Source organism: Gobio gobio (assembly GCF_949357685.1).
Source record: "Gobio gobio genome assembly, chromosome: 2".
Lineage (NCBI taxonomy): Eukaryota > Metazoa > Chordata > Actinopteri > Cypriniformes > Gobionidae > Gobio > Gobio gobio.
This window is the reverse complement of record NC_137098.1, coordinates 50,380,360-50,395,927: the sequence shown is the minus strand read 5'-3', so window position 1 is coordinate 50,395,927 and position 15,568 is coordinate 50,380,360.

Here is a 15,568-nt window from a genome sequence, read left to right as displayed (position 1 = left end):
CTAATTTTAAAAGATTTTGAACTCTATTTTCAGACCATAGTGGAGCCCAAAACTGAAGGCCATCAACGAAAGTCTGACAAGTAAAAATGTGCTTTAAATTTCCAGTAAACGCTCTCCAGAGTTAATTGATCTCTGTCAGGACATGAATGCTCCCTCTCCGCTATTGATTTATCTTAGATCTCCCACATGCTAGACCAGCAGCATCGGCCCAAACATGCAAAATATAGATGAACTTTTCAGTGATATCTCCATGTCAAAATTAGTAAGACATCACCTATGTTGAAAATGAGATGGTTTGTGATTGCTGTTGCTATTTGAAATTGTTGTGAAGAAGATTTTGGGATGGGGTGGAGGAAGAAACTGGACTATTCTGTCATCCGCAGTCCTCTGATCCCAGCAGCGGTGTCATGACAGGCCAAAGCTCTCACTCACTCACCATACTGCTAATCACATGCTAATAAATGAGCTCTCATCCCTGGGTCATATCCCCCATGCTAACAGCAAGAGCTGTTTTTTGTCACTCATCTTTTTCTCACCCTCAAAATGAGAAAATAGCTGCGACGCTCATACAGGCTCTTCACAAGAGTGTGAATATTCTAAATAAAGAGAGATTCTGTCTTCACTGTTTTTTTTTTCTTTCTCTCTCTATTCAGGAGCGAGGAGGAGATTGCATGAAATGCCACAGCAAATGCTCAAATTGTGTGGATTTTGGAGTAGCGCTGAAATTATTCATTAGTGCTTATGTATGGGTATCCCAAGATCCCAACACACAGAGTGATTTGTTTTTAATCATTCTGATGTTTTGGTTGAATGTTCTTTGGGGTGGAAACTTTGTTCATCTACTTTGGTAATGAGTGTAAAAATGGGTTGCCATCTGCTTTTTTCCTTTTTTTCCTTTTTTTTTTTTAATTTGCTAAACATTCTCTGCAAATCTGTTCTCCAGAATGCAGGAAATGAATGCAAACACGGTTTTTGAACCTTGATTTACATTTGGATTTGTAATACGACTGCCTTTGAATTGAAGCAATCATTGTATCTTTGTGTGTCGCTTCAAAAGTGCTGGTATATTAACATCACTAACACATTTGTGTGTTACCCACAATGACTTGCGCCAGTGTGCGGAAGATGCTGTTCGATTTGAATGTATCCATAATTAATACAGACGCGTCAAAAGGATGCTATTACATGCTTTTTCTCAAACTTCAGAAATGTTGTATCGTAGGCCTGGAACATCAAATGTGTGCATCGCTGAATAGCCTCTCAATGTATTCATCAAGGCAATTGAAAAAATCCCTAGTTTAGTGATCAGAGAGCGCTTCATGCTCAATGAGGAGTGACAGTACGTTTAGCCGAGAGTGTTCTTGCGCATTGGATGTCAGGTCACTGGTCATGTCTTATAAGTTTGTTTTGATATGTTTCGATCTTTTGTTAATTCTATTTGCACACATCATTTTATCCCCACAGCGTTTAGTTGTTGTTCTTTTTCTTTACGTAGATTAAGCTTGCAGATGTTTTCGAAAACGATGCATGTGATCCCCGGTTACAGAGTCTTTTCAGAGAACTTTTGGCTGCCACATGTCCGTGTTACCTGAAGCCAGCAACAGTCACAGCTAAAGACAACTGCTGTGTTTTTGAAGGGGACCTTCAATAGCTATATTCTTGATAGAGCAGGGAGGTGCTGCAGTGTTTTGCTTGAAGTGGCGGCTTCAGAAATTCTTAAATTGAATAGGGCTCTCAGCAAAACATTCCTCTCACAAACCTGGGCTGAACCCATCTCCCGAACTCTATTTGCTGATTATTTAACTACCTGTAAATGCACAACAGCTCTATTATATCTTGCTGAAGGCCCTATCAAAAGGTCCTTTAATATAGCAAGCGCACTGCACAGACTGCCAGTGTTTTTGTCGTTGTACACGTCGTGAACTTAAGGGGGACCGAGCACCTCCTCTGGAGATTTCTGTAGCCGGCAATGAAAAGTTTCCTATAACTATGTGGCAAATAGAGGAGGTTGTTTGGGAAATATCTATGCATTAACATTCATATATATAGTTTTGCAATTTTAGCCTTTCACCCTATTTACTCTGACGCCAGCGTGAAAAATCATATGGTTTTGGAGTCATTCTGCCAGGCGTACAGTATATTGATATTCAGGCCGGAATAGAATTCAATATGTCACCCCCTCCCTCAGAGAATCACTCCTTTCTCTGTAATTTCCATTGAAATTTTGTGTGCAAATGCAGTAATAGACACATTTATAACATCAAAAGGATTCAATTTTCTTTTCAATCACACAACAGTATGAATAGCTTTTTCCATTGAATCTAACAACGAGGAGCCATTACCCGACACCAAAGGATAGGTTGCCTTCACTTGCTTTTTATGAAAGTGTGTCAAACAATTTCCCATGTCTCCCATTTGTTCTAAGCTAACAGGGGCTGTCAAACAGGTTTGTTTCTAATTTTTCAGGGAAATGTCATTTCTTTCTTCTGGTGCCGGGTAATCACCAGAGATCCACATGTTTATTTTTTAATGCAGGCTGTAAGTGTCTTTAATACGTTAACTCCTCCGCCGAATGCTTTCCAGAAGCCTGCGGATGACAACTTCCGATTGCTAATTGCACTTGGTAAATTATTTGGAAAAGATGACATGAATAGCGTTTCACTGACACCGACACACAGGGCATCAGATGAAGTAATGGCCACAGCACAAATGGTGTGAGCGCTTTTATATTTCAGTGGGGTAATGTCTCTCTCTTGGAGCTCTCTGTTGAAAGGTTACAGTAAAGGGCTGTTTGTCATATTCTGTGTATTCATTCAATTTCTCCCTGTGCCATCCAGGTTTGTCACTCTGAAAGCCTCAGTGTTAACTTACATTCACATTTCACTGTCTGGGTCTATCATACTTGTGATTGGTGGGATGGTTTGACAACATTATATTGGTAGTTGGTAAGTGGTTAATATATAAATATACATATATATATATATATATATATATATATATATATATATATATATATATATATATATATATATATATATATATATATATATATATATATATATATACATACATACATACACACACACACACACACACACACACACACACACACACACACACACACACACACACACACACACACACACACACACACACACACACACACACACACACACACATACTATATTGCCAAACGTTTTGGGACGCCTTTAGGTAGCCTATGTGTTGTTTGAATACTATACAGCTATAACAGCATCAACTCTTCTGGGAAGGCTTTCCACAAGGTTTAGGAGTGTGTTTATGGGAATTTTTGACCATTCATCTAGAAGCGCATTTGTGAGGTCAGGCACTGATGTTGGAAGAGACCATGTCTTTATGGACCTTGCTTTGTGCACTGGTGCGCAGTCATGTTGGAACAGGAAGGGGCCATCCCCAAACTGTTCCCACAAAGTTGGGAGCATGAAATTTTCTTGGTATGCTTCAGCATTTAGAGTTCCTTTCACTGGAACTAAGGAGCCAAGCCCAACCCCTAAAAAAAAACCCTACACCGTAATCCACCAAACTTTACACTTGGCACAATGCAGTCAGGCAAGTACCATTCTCCTGGCAACCGCCAAATCCAGACTCGTCCATCGGATTGCCAAACAGGGAAGCATGATTTGTTAATCCAGAGAACACATCTCCACTGCTCTAGAGTCCAGTGGCTGTACGCTTTACACCACTGCATCCTAAGCTTTGCATTGCACTTGGTGATGTAAGGCTTGGATGCAACTGCTCGGCCATGGAAACCCATTCCATGAATTATTTCCTCTTTGCGCACTGTTCTTGAGCTAATCTTAAGGCCACACAAAGTTTGGAGGTTTGTAGCTATTGACTCTGCAGAAAGTTGGCGACTCCTGCGCACTGTGCGCCTCAGCATGCGCTGTCCCCGCTCTGTGATTTTACATGGCCTACCACTTCTTGACTGAGATGCTGTTGTTCCCAATTGCTTCCACTTTATAATACCACTAACAGTTGACCATGGAATATTTAGTAGTGAGGAAATTTCACTAATGGACTTATTGCACATGTATCCTATCACGGTACCATGCTTAAATTCACTGAGCTCCTGAGAGCGACCCATTCTTTCACAAATGTTGGTAGAAGCAGGCTGAGTGCCTAGGTGCTTGATTTTATACACGTGGCCATGGAAGTAATTGCAACACCTGAATTCAGTTGACAGTTTAACAGTTGAGCACAAGCCTCCGTTACTAATTCTAAAACGTCACTTTAGAGCTAGTAACGAAGGAACACTGAATCACTTTATTGAAGTTTATTGTATTACGTAGAGTAGAGTGTGATAAGAGAGAGATATCGCCTAAACGAGTGCATTACCTGCATCTAGCTGATATTCTTCAGGGCACTCTTGTAGTCATAATCACAGAATCAGTTTGAATGTCCATTGAGGAAAGTGATGTCTTTGTCCTTTTAACTGTTAAGGGGATTTTCCATGACAGCGCTAGGTGCATTTGTAGGTAGCGTTTTGTGTTTACAACCTTGTTTCATCCTTTCAATATAAAAGTATTTGTTACTTACTCACTCCTTGCTGCCATCAATGGTGTAATAATGTAACTTTCACTGAAGTCAAAATCAAACAGACCCTTTCTCAATACCAAATACAGCATGTTATTTATATAAAATATTACTTATTAATCAATAATATTTAAATAGACAATATTAGCCATTATAAAAGTGCAAGTTTGTTTTGTAAGTTTGTACAATAATAAATAATACAAAAGCAGTTTTATAGTAGCCTACAGATTTCAGTTAAATAAAAATATAAAGTTATGAAACTATGCCCTTAGCCAAATCAATTTGCTCTGGAACGAATAATAGATTAAAAATATAAAATATTGCCCAAATATTGTCGTACATTGCCAAATATTGCCCATTTGATATACCCCAAATGAATTGTATCTCATGTTTAACCACTATCTACATACGAGCCAACAGCAAATTCCTGAAGGACTGGCGAGATGAAGCTGTTCCCTGCGGATACATGAGCGCTGAAAGGCCGCTGACGGCCTGGAGCTCGCATCTGCAAAAGCGTCTAATCAAATTATAAGATAGGTGCTATGTTTATATACGAGTCACATATTTGAGGTCTAAATAAATACATTCTCGCCTAAAAAACTACATTCCATTACATACAGTATTATTTGTAAAAAATAAAAAATAAAAGTGATACAAACAGTGAAACATATCTTATGTATATAATTTAACATTTTAAAAGTTACCATACTTGTTAGTGGTATTATTGTTTTGCTGTCTCATTACTATCATCTTAGAGAAATATTCATGTTAGGAAAATAGCCTGAAAATGCATTATGCTAATAATATGACCTAACTACTAGCTTTGATTTTCGAATGGTTACCCGTTAAATGAATTTTGACAAGCCAGTGCTGTCATCTTTTAAATACTCTCTTCACACACACTCTCTCTCTGAAGTCTACATGGTAATAGGAGTGGCCTGGTCTTCCGCTGTCATCAATCAGTTTGCACCATCCCTGACCCACCGCTGAGCAATGTGCTGCGCTCATAAAGCCATGCACTGCAGCAGATGGGCCGCAATTTGCAACACGTATGTTTTTTAACATCCCGCCATCAGGGATTTTAATTATGTCTGGTCTCTTCTTGAACAGTCTGTTTACAATACAAATAAGCCCACACAACTGCACATGTACAGCAGCCCAAGAAAATGTAAGGATTCAAATGTCACTGCACATGTTAATTAGAGCGATTATAGCGTTCAATTCCTGTGATTAAATTTAGCTTCGCTATCAAGACAGTCTGTCAATCAACACTGTGTTTGGATTCAGGTTCTGTGTGAAAAATGTATAGAATTGTATTACAGTATATTTCCCGAGGCAGTGAGTCAAAGCACTACCTTATCATTTTAACTTGTGTGTACTGATGTTCACTACAGACTACTGACAGTGGGTATAAAACTATTTGTTTGCTGTAAAAACCAATACTGTGTGAATACAGTATTACCATCTTCGTTCTCCGTCCAATGTGTGATGGGCTCTCACAGGCTGCATGTTGTAAATGAAGAGATCCACTATGCTAAGTTTTTGTGTCATAGAATTTCTCTGAGCAGCACCCTCTCTTGAATTTTTCTAGTTAGTGATGGCTACCGGGTAGTCAGGTTACCATACAAATTATAGGGTAGTGAAATAAAGAGACAGAAAGCGCGTCTGTTCCAGAAGGCACAACTTGCAAACATCTGCTGTGAACTAGTCTGAGATTTGGTTGGATCCACTTCCATTGCCTTCCACCAAATATTCACTGCCCTATTAGGATCTTTCCCAGTACCCATCATAACAGAGCTGCCCACTATGGGCTACTAATCATGGGCCAAATAGATGGAGTCTTTTAGTGCATAACATGTTCAGTTTTGAATGTATTGAAGTTTGTTTCATAAACAGATGGCTTGCATTAAAAAAAACAAAACAACAACAACAGATTGTAACATGACAGCTGTTTACATACAACTGTTTACGTAGCTGTTAGGGAAGTGTGCCCACCAAGCGAACACCAACATTGGTTTTGTTCTCAAATAATTATTTGAGAACTTCAAGTGGCTGTCATGAGCAGGGTTTTTGTGTGTGTGCATGTGCATGTGTCAAAAGATGACACACAAAATTCAAAAGTCACCTTTTTAGACAAAAGAAACATTGTGCAAATGTATAAGTAGTCTAGGGAACAGTTCCATTTAAAAAAAGGTTTGGTTCCGATAACTGTTCTTGCACATTCATTCTTCCTCCAATGCAGACCGATCGGCATAGTAATATACCCTGGCAGAGTTTCCCGCACTAATTATTATTCAGCAGCACCTTCATAATTAGTTGCACTGACTGGTTGTTCATGTTTTTAACGATAATCATTGTTCGGTCAGTAGCATTTTTAGAATATTAATGAATAAAAAAATGGTTTGGTTGTTGTTTAATTCAGAGTTAAGGCCAAGTATAGAATTATGTCGCCTCTAAAAACGCTGACAAAAGTAATCAAATCTGTATAACATGTAAACACTTGTTTTGCAAGAATATTTTTATATTCATGCATTGTTGAAATTATTTTCATTATTTTATAATTAGTAGTATTATTTTGAATTAGTTTTTATTTTAATATTTTTAGTTTTCATGTTAATTTTACTTTAATTTTTAGTAATTTTGTAATGTGGTTTTGTCATCATTTTTAAAACAGCTATTTATGTTTAATTTAACTAAATGTAAAAATGATATAAAAAATAGTATTTCTGTTTAATAAGTGTAGTGCTTCAGCTTAAACTGATTTCAGTTTATGGTAAAGGCATTTTTTTATGTAGAATATTATTTTTATTTTTTTAAGCTTTATTTCAATTAACAGAAATATTTTAATAGTTTTAGCATTTATTTATTTTTTTTAAATGTATTCCTTAAAAAATAAATGAATCATTAATAGAATCGGTAAGGAACTGGAAACTGCTGTGGTAATGGATTCTGCATTGCTTCAGTATGGCTGCGTATGTGTAGTTTATACAGGGTCATGTTCTCTTAGGCCTGAGCATGAATCCTAAGAAGATGCCATGTTAGAGCTGCTACAGGCCCCGGTTCTGTGGGAACAGCAAAATAAACGGCATTACACCTGACAGCGTATTCAGTTCCTCAGACATCATTGTGACAGGTGAGCTTCTTTGGGGTGGATAATTGTATCCTGGGTCTGTGGCACACTGCTTATTATTGATTCATGGGGAACAGAATGAACTCCTTGTGAATGTATAAAAATACATTTAAAAGTCCATTCTCCTCAACTAAAATCACAACCCCCCAAACGACGTGCTTTTGTCACTCCCAGTTTGCTTTCTCTGCCAGCACTGCTTTTAAGGGCTTGGCAGCGAGGATTGAGCATATATTTAAAGAACCTGACAGGTCGGACAGTAATGCAGTTGTCTGGGCTTTTATTTTCTACATGGAATCCGCTTTGCTAAGCCTTGCATGGTACATCAGAATGAAGTGCCATGGCGGGAACGAACAGAGAGAGATACTCCCTGCATGAAAGTTTTAAATAGCTAAAACCATGCTAAAAGAAAAAAATGATATATTAATTATAATTTGTCTGAACGTGTAAGGCACGTTAGCGGTTAGCTTACAACAGTTAGCTAGGAGTGAATTGATATGAAAAAGTGTAATGTGTGAAATTATGTTTTAGTTTATTGTACATCGTGAATACATATACCAAACCGTGTTTTTGTCTTATCCTGACTTACCACGGTACACCTATAATAAGTGTTTATATTCTGACTATTTTAGACTGAGCGGGGCAGTGCGCAGTATCTCAGAAGTACAACAGTGTTCTTCCGCAAGACGGATGCAGTTTTGTTTATTAATCGCTATAGTACCAAAAGATACATAGCGTACATTTAAATTAGAAATGCAAACCTATCTTAAGCCTGTTACACACTAACGTGTTTGACATCTGCATGGTTTTCCATACAGAGTTAACAATATTCGAGAGTTTAAGACAAAGCCTCAGGCTCAAAATGGAGACAGAGGGCCATTACAATCTGGCTTCCTCCACAAACACTCCAGATTCATTTAACAAGCTGTAAATTGCTAGACCTTTTTCAGTTTATCACCAGCATTCCCTATCATTTCTGCTTGTGGCATTGTATATCCATAATTGTAAATACACTCAAAATGCCACAGCTGTGGCGTTTTAAGAGGACACACCTAATCAGACAGGAACGCGGACACCAGTTAGAGAATCACATCTGCTTTAACGCGCACTACAATAGCAGCAACACAAGCATAACTGGAAGCAACAGCCTTGGGTACAAGCCTAATTCATGTTGTTTCTTCAATCGTGCCACAGCTGGAAAGCATCGTGAACATGAGGACAGGACCAGCGTTCTGCACCCAACACAACGCAGTACTCCAACCTGGCACTGGCTTTTATTCGCTCATAAAAATGTGTAAGGCCTGATTAGCTTCCCACATTTTCAGAGGATAAAGGAATTAAGGACCAATTTCCTGGTGTTGTAAATGTTAATGCTGAGAAAGAGGATGGCTGTTTGATTTTTTGCAGGCTATATTTGTAGTTGAGGTGGTTGGAGGGGTGATCGTGTTGGTTTTGAAGGGGCCCACCCATGAAATATCGACGGATGAAGAATGTAATACTCCATTTAACGTTAACTGCCTGTGTTTGGGATGTCTGGCTTCTGTATCCGCTTAGCGTGGTGTGAAATACTGCTCTCTTCTGAAACTGTGAGAGCGGCTTCTCTAAGATAATAACTGTGATAATTGAGTTCAATTGACACATCAACTAGTCAATTCTTCAATACCAGATGACATATGGGGGGGAAAAACTGCATAAAATCCAAAGAAAACAAAACCTCTCAAAGTATGCAGATGTAACCCATCAGTGATCATTTAGAGAATAGTCATTGACCCGTAACTTCTACGAGGAAGTAGGAAATGACTAAACATCCATGTTGTTACCCATTTGTGTCAGTAGGATCAGTGGGACCACAACCAAAAACTTCCTGAATTGACAGGAAACGGCATGTGTGTGGTGGCTGTCTGGCGGGAGCGTGGGTACAGGAAAGAGGCAGGGCCAGAGCAGAGGACTGGACTTGGCAGACCGGCGCTCGGCATTGTGGGACGAGCCACTCGACATGTGAGAGCCCAGCCTGGCCATTCATCCACACCAGCGTTGCACGCCGCCCTGTGATTAGCATTGTCCTCTAGCAGATGGCCCATCATCTGTTTCAGGCGGCAGAGGAAAAAAATGCCACTGTGAGAGCAGCCCTTCATTCTTACTATTAACTCATAAAGCGGCCATTGTGTTTCACCACATTCGGAATGAGAATGAGGTGGTCTACAAATATATATTTAACAAACTTTTAAAATATTATTTGAATCACAATATTGTGTGTAATACCTACTGATTTGTGTTGTTCCCACAAGTACAAATTGATATTTTATTTTGTTTTGTTAGACTTTTTGACTTCATTTGTGCAGTAGTGTCACTTCCATTGCAATGGATGCATTCACTGGGGCTTGGGGCAAAAATGCCCCCCCTCTCTCTCTGTCATATGACCCTTCAGAAGTCATTCTAAATGTTGATTTGGTGCTCAAGAAATTATCGTTGTAAAACATTTGTGCTGTTTGTTTGTTTTTTTCAAGATTTTTTTGATAAATAACAAGTTCAGAAGAACAGCATTTTGTAACACAAGAATTCCCTGTCACTTTTGATCAATTTAATGCATCCTTGCTGAATAAAAGCTTCTTTTTTTTTCAGAAATACAATGTTAACTTTTGAACAATAGTTTGTGTATATGTGTATATATACAATTCTGAAAAAATGAAATGTTCAGCATTTATTTTTTCTGCTTAGCATAAAAGTATTATATTTTGGCAAATGTTGAGGTCCTTACGTATTTTAAGCCTGACGTATTTTAATTGAAGTATTGTTCAGTTATTCAATAAAAATACATAAGGATTATACAATTCAATTTGATGGAATTTTACGATTAATTAAATTGCGTAAATCTTAAAAAAAGGCATACATTTTTTGGAACCAACAGAGACATTTTTGTGGGTTAAAAGTTAATTTCTGACACCAATATCAAGTGTTAAGTCACAAGTGCGGTTCACCTTGGAGATGCTCTCCATGATGGTCTCTCTCTTTTCCTTCTCTTCCAGACCCACTCCCATGATCGGCCTAATAATTAAAGCCATCCTGCAACCGCCACCGTACTGCGGAGCATCGGGTGCATCAGGGGCCTGTGACATGATACAGAGGGACAGCTTAACTATTAAATATCCATCACGCCACGCCACATCAGTCCTAATGCAATCAGAAACACATGACTACATCGCCCGGGCCCCCACTTCCATCCACAATGATTAAGTAAGTCTTTAATTTCCAAGACAAATAAAAAATGCAAGATCATTTTATCATGAATGTAAATGACCTGTCTCCTCAGATGACAGTTCGATTTGATTGGAAAGAGGGGGGGATCTACTGTAGCTGTGCAGGCTAATACAAGTCTTTGTGTACTTCAGAGAGTACACACGTGGGCTGGGGTCTTTTTGCCGTATTATCATTTTAATGAAGCAGGGTATTTCTTTTGTGGTCGGGAGGCTCTAATGCAGTTGTCCAAGACTCCCCTTTCATCTGTCTTCTTCAAACGCTCAAGGTTGTTAAACAAATGGATGTGTCTGAGTATATAACGCTGATGTGGCCAGGCTGCTGTTGACTGGGCCAATTAGGGCTCGGGGAGAAAAGAATTGAGGCATGCCGGTTCACTCACTCAAACCGCCATACAATACAGTCTGGCTGCTTTGTGTTTATTAAAATCAGCTGGATCCTTAAGGATTTTATAGGATGCACTGTAGTATGACATTACTTTCTGATGATTTTCATTATCAGGACTTCAACCGAGATCCCTGTACTGTTTTCATCTTGCTAATTAGGATCTAATTATAATAAAATGTTTCCCTCTTACCTGATATGTCATGAATTACACAGTGCCGTTGTCGGATGAGGGAGCGTCTTTAGAAAAATGTTTAATTCTACACCTAAGAGGTGATAATGATGCATACCTGTTCGCTTTAGTAGTGGGAATGTTGAAATAAGACGACGGTGACTTCTCAACATGCTAATTACTGAGCAATTGCAAACGCTGATGTGCTAGTGGCTAAAGGTGTATCCAAGTTGTGTTCTTAAGCAAGTGTGGTAGTTCAAAATGAAAGATTTTTCAGATTTTCAGAAATTTAAGAGTGAGCATAGCACTCAATAAGTGCCAAATCAATCCTCTCCTTGCTCCCAAAATAACACACAGTTTCGGTAACCATCAATGTGCAATTTTGGTTTTACGGTCATCATTTAATTTTGTAATAAATAAAATAAATACATTTTAAATGTGATCTCACCATCGTATATTTAAGGGATAGTCCACCCAAAAATGAAAATTTGCTGTTAATTTGCTTAACCTCAGGCCATCCAAGATGACTTTTTTCTTCAGTTGAACAGTAAAGCCGAAACCGTAGTCCTTGGTGATTCATATAATGCTAGTCAATGGCTACCGTCACTTTTGAGAGTAAAAAAAACAGATACAGGCAAAACAAAATGAATACATGCAAATATTTACAACAATATTATCTAATCCACAGCTTCAGCATGTTCATGGTGGTCTGAAGCGCGAACTTCCTGTCGCATAATGGTGTATGCACGGGAGACATGTGAGCTGATGCTGTGTTTGTTTACAACAGAGAGTGAAGGCGTGTGTTGTACTGTTCATCAAAGTTCATCAATCGGGAAGATTGACTTTTCACAGATTCCCAACATTTGAGCTCCCCAGCATACGTCCTTATGCAACAGGAAGCTTGAGCTTTAGACTGCCATGAACATGCTCAGGATTGTTTGCTGAAGGTACGGATTACAGGTAATAACGTTGATAATAATGTTTCGTTTCAGACCGACCATTTCACTTCATATTCATTTTGTTTTGCCTTTGTTTTTTGACTGTTTTTTGACTGAGTGACTGTAGCCGTTGACTTGCATAATATTAATCACCAAGGACCACGGTTTCAGCTAAAAATCTTCTTTACTGTTGTACTGAAGAAAAAAAAACACACCTACATCGTGGATGGCCTGAGAATGAGTAAATTAACAGCAAATTTCCATGTTTGAGTGAACTATCCTTTTAAATAAGATGGTAAAACTTTAGAATACTGTTCAACACATAACTACACATGACCAAACGAATAACACACTATTAACTACTATTAAGTAACAAAAAACTCTAACAAATTAGTAAGTAATATTGCTCAGTTGAATGTGGTATAGTTCACTATTAGCTAATCAATAACTACTATTTTTCATACCTCCCGGATAACTTCTAAGAACTACTATATACAGATTCATAATTAATGTGACTAATGTATAATTAATTCTAAAGTGAAGGTCATGGTAACCCACTAGTAATGACTCAAGTATTAACAAATCTGTCAGAAGTAATTACTAATTATTTGGATCATTATTCTAAAGTGAAAAGCATGATAACTCCTTAATATTGACTGCAGTCAATGTAAACTTTTGAGTTTTGATTTAATTTAGTTACTAAATCCATCGGAAATAAACTACTATCCAAAAGCTTACAAAACCCTTTTCACATTAGAATACTGATCCAAATAATCACTTTAAAATGTATTGTACATTATGCATTGTTCATGTTAATTATGAACCTCTATATAGTAGTTCTTAGTAGTCCTCTGGGAGGTATGAAAATAGTTGTTAACTAATAGTGAACTACCACGTTCAACTAAGCACTATTCCTTACTAATTCATTAATCAGAGTTTCTTGTTAATTAATAGTAGTTACTAGACTGTTTCTGTGTAGTTATTCATTAACGACAGACTGTATTCTAAAGTGTTAACAATAAGTTTTGCGACTGTTTAGACCTGTTTGGTAACAATAATTAAAAGTATTGTGCATTATTCCTGTTTGTATGAATGTCTCTAAGCCATGCAGTGGAAATGAAGGTCCAGTGAATTAATGCAGAGGGCAAATATGTACATGTAGCAAATATTAATATCAAAATGTGAGTGGGAGATTTTTACTGTAGTTTTTCACTCATGTATGCTTGTAACGATTGTCTTGATTGATGTTGTTTACATATTGCCCCTATCGTGGCCTTTTAATTGTTTAATAGCTATAAATATAGTTGACGCTAATATAACTACTAAGATGTTTAAGGCAGAATTTATTATTGTTTTTCTAAATAAATGGGCAAAACAAAAAAGGGTTACCCCAGCTCCACCCCTGAAGGTGTTAATTTTAGCTATAATAATTGTGTAGTGGTCCACATTATGTGTATTTTGGACTTTTTATTTTAATTCCCAGTATTTAAAAAAAGAACAAATTATTTCTCCCACATGAATCAGGTCAAAGCAGCCAAAGCAAGTCTACATAGGTGAGATGAGCATTGAGATGACTTCGGCTCAGTATAAAAAAGGATGGTCTGTGTGTGTGTCTGGGGCGGGTGGGGGGTGTTGAAGCGGGTGATTTGATGGGACGGGGGTGTCAGAGCAGGCAGACGCCGCCTGGCGTGTCTCCGATCTCATGTTTATGCAGAGATCAACTGATTTCTTTTGATTTGGCATTGAGGTTCTTGATTTACCGCTGACTAGCTGCTGGCAGCCTTTCAACAGAGTTCCACAGGTTCCGGGGTTCACTAATTATCTCTATGGCAGAGTAAGAGACACTCACACACTTAAAAACACACCCTGGTCCATTCTAGCCACCTGCTCTGGTCCCAGTTCTACCAACAAGCACGTCATTGGTGGTAGAGGAAGTAGTTTGCCTTGTTGTCAGACATCATGAAAAGACAGGAAATCTTTGGTGGCCTGATACTCACATTATTAATTCACACAGACACACACAGACGTACAGAAGATGGATAAATATAAACATCTTTAAAGTGTCTCATCTGTAGTCAGCACTGAAGGGATCAGTGGGCGCCTGTCAGTGTTTCACAAATCCTGTTTACTTGGCTTTCAACACATACAAGCTGAAAATCATAGTTTGGGGAGTCTTCCCTTTTCTTTTCAAGTTATTGTGCTATCTGAGTTTATAAAGGAGGGCATCTCGCTTCCAAAATCATGCTCAACATATGACAAGTCTTCTTCAGGACTGTAAAGTATTGATCCTCTTTTATCTAGAAGATGCTAGTTCAAGTTCAGGGTTGCTGGCTGGGTTGCGGAGGGCCAATTTGAGAGCAGAATTGTATTAATACCGATGTCGGTGCATTGAATGAGGGGGAAAGAGGTCCACCAGACGTGACAGGCATGCATGCACGCACACACACACAGTTAGCATGACGGGAGTCATGTGGATAAATCACCATTCACTCCGGGAGCAGTCACAGTCAATGACATATTCACTGGCTGCTTCAACAGCTCATTTGATAACACTCTCCTCACGCCATTCTGTTTTTTTTCTTCCACGAGATGAAAAGCTGGCTGAAAATCTCATCAGCTCAGTGAGGCAGGGCTGATAGTAACTCAAGATAAAGGAGGGAGGAGGTGCCTCCTAATTAATTAACTTTCCGTGGCCTGCCACGGGCGTAGAGAGAGGGAGAGAGACCACAATATCCCGCCTTTTTCCAGGGGGGTTTCAATTAGACATGCGTTATAATTAAATGCGATGTCAGTGGGACCACGCGAGACCTGGCAGATCTATGTCCACAGTTTAGTTACTCACATTCATCATTTTGACTGATGGCTGAGGCCTACAGGAATATTGTCTTGGATTGTTTCCGTTGTTGTATGTCTCTCTCTCTCTCTCTCTCTCTCTCTCTCTCTCTCTTTATTTTTTTTAGGGCATGCAGGCTAATAGGTCCCCTCAGTCACCACCCCTTTTTGGAAGCACTGTTAATGCGACAAATCAAACTGGCTCCTTTATGGTACCAGCACTGTGTTGTTTGTTTGTTTGTTTATTTATGTTCACAACAGTTTTCTTCTTTTTTTTTTTGGACTGGA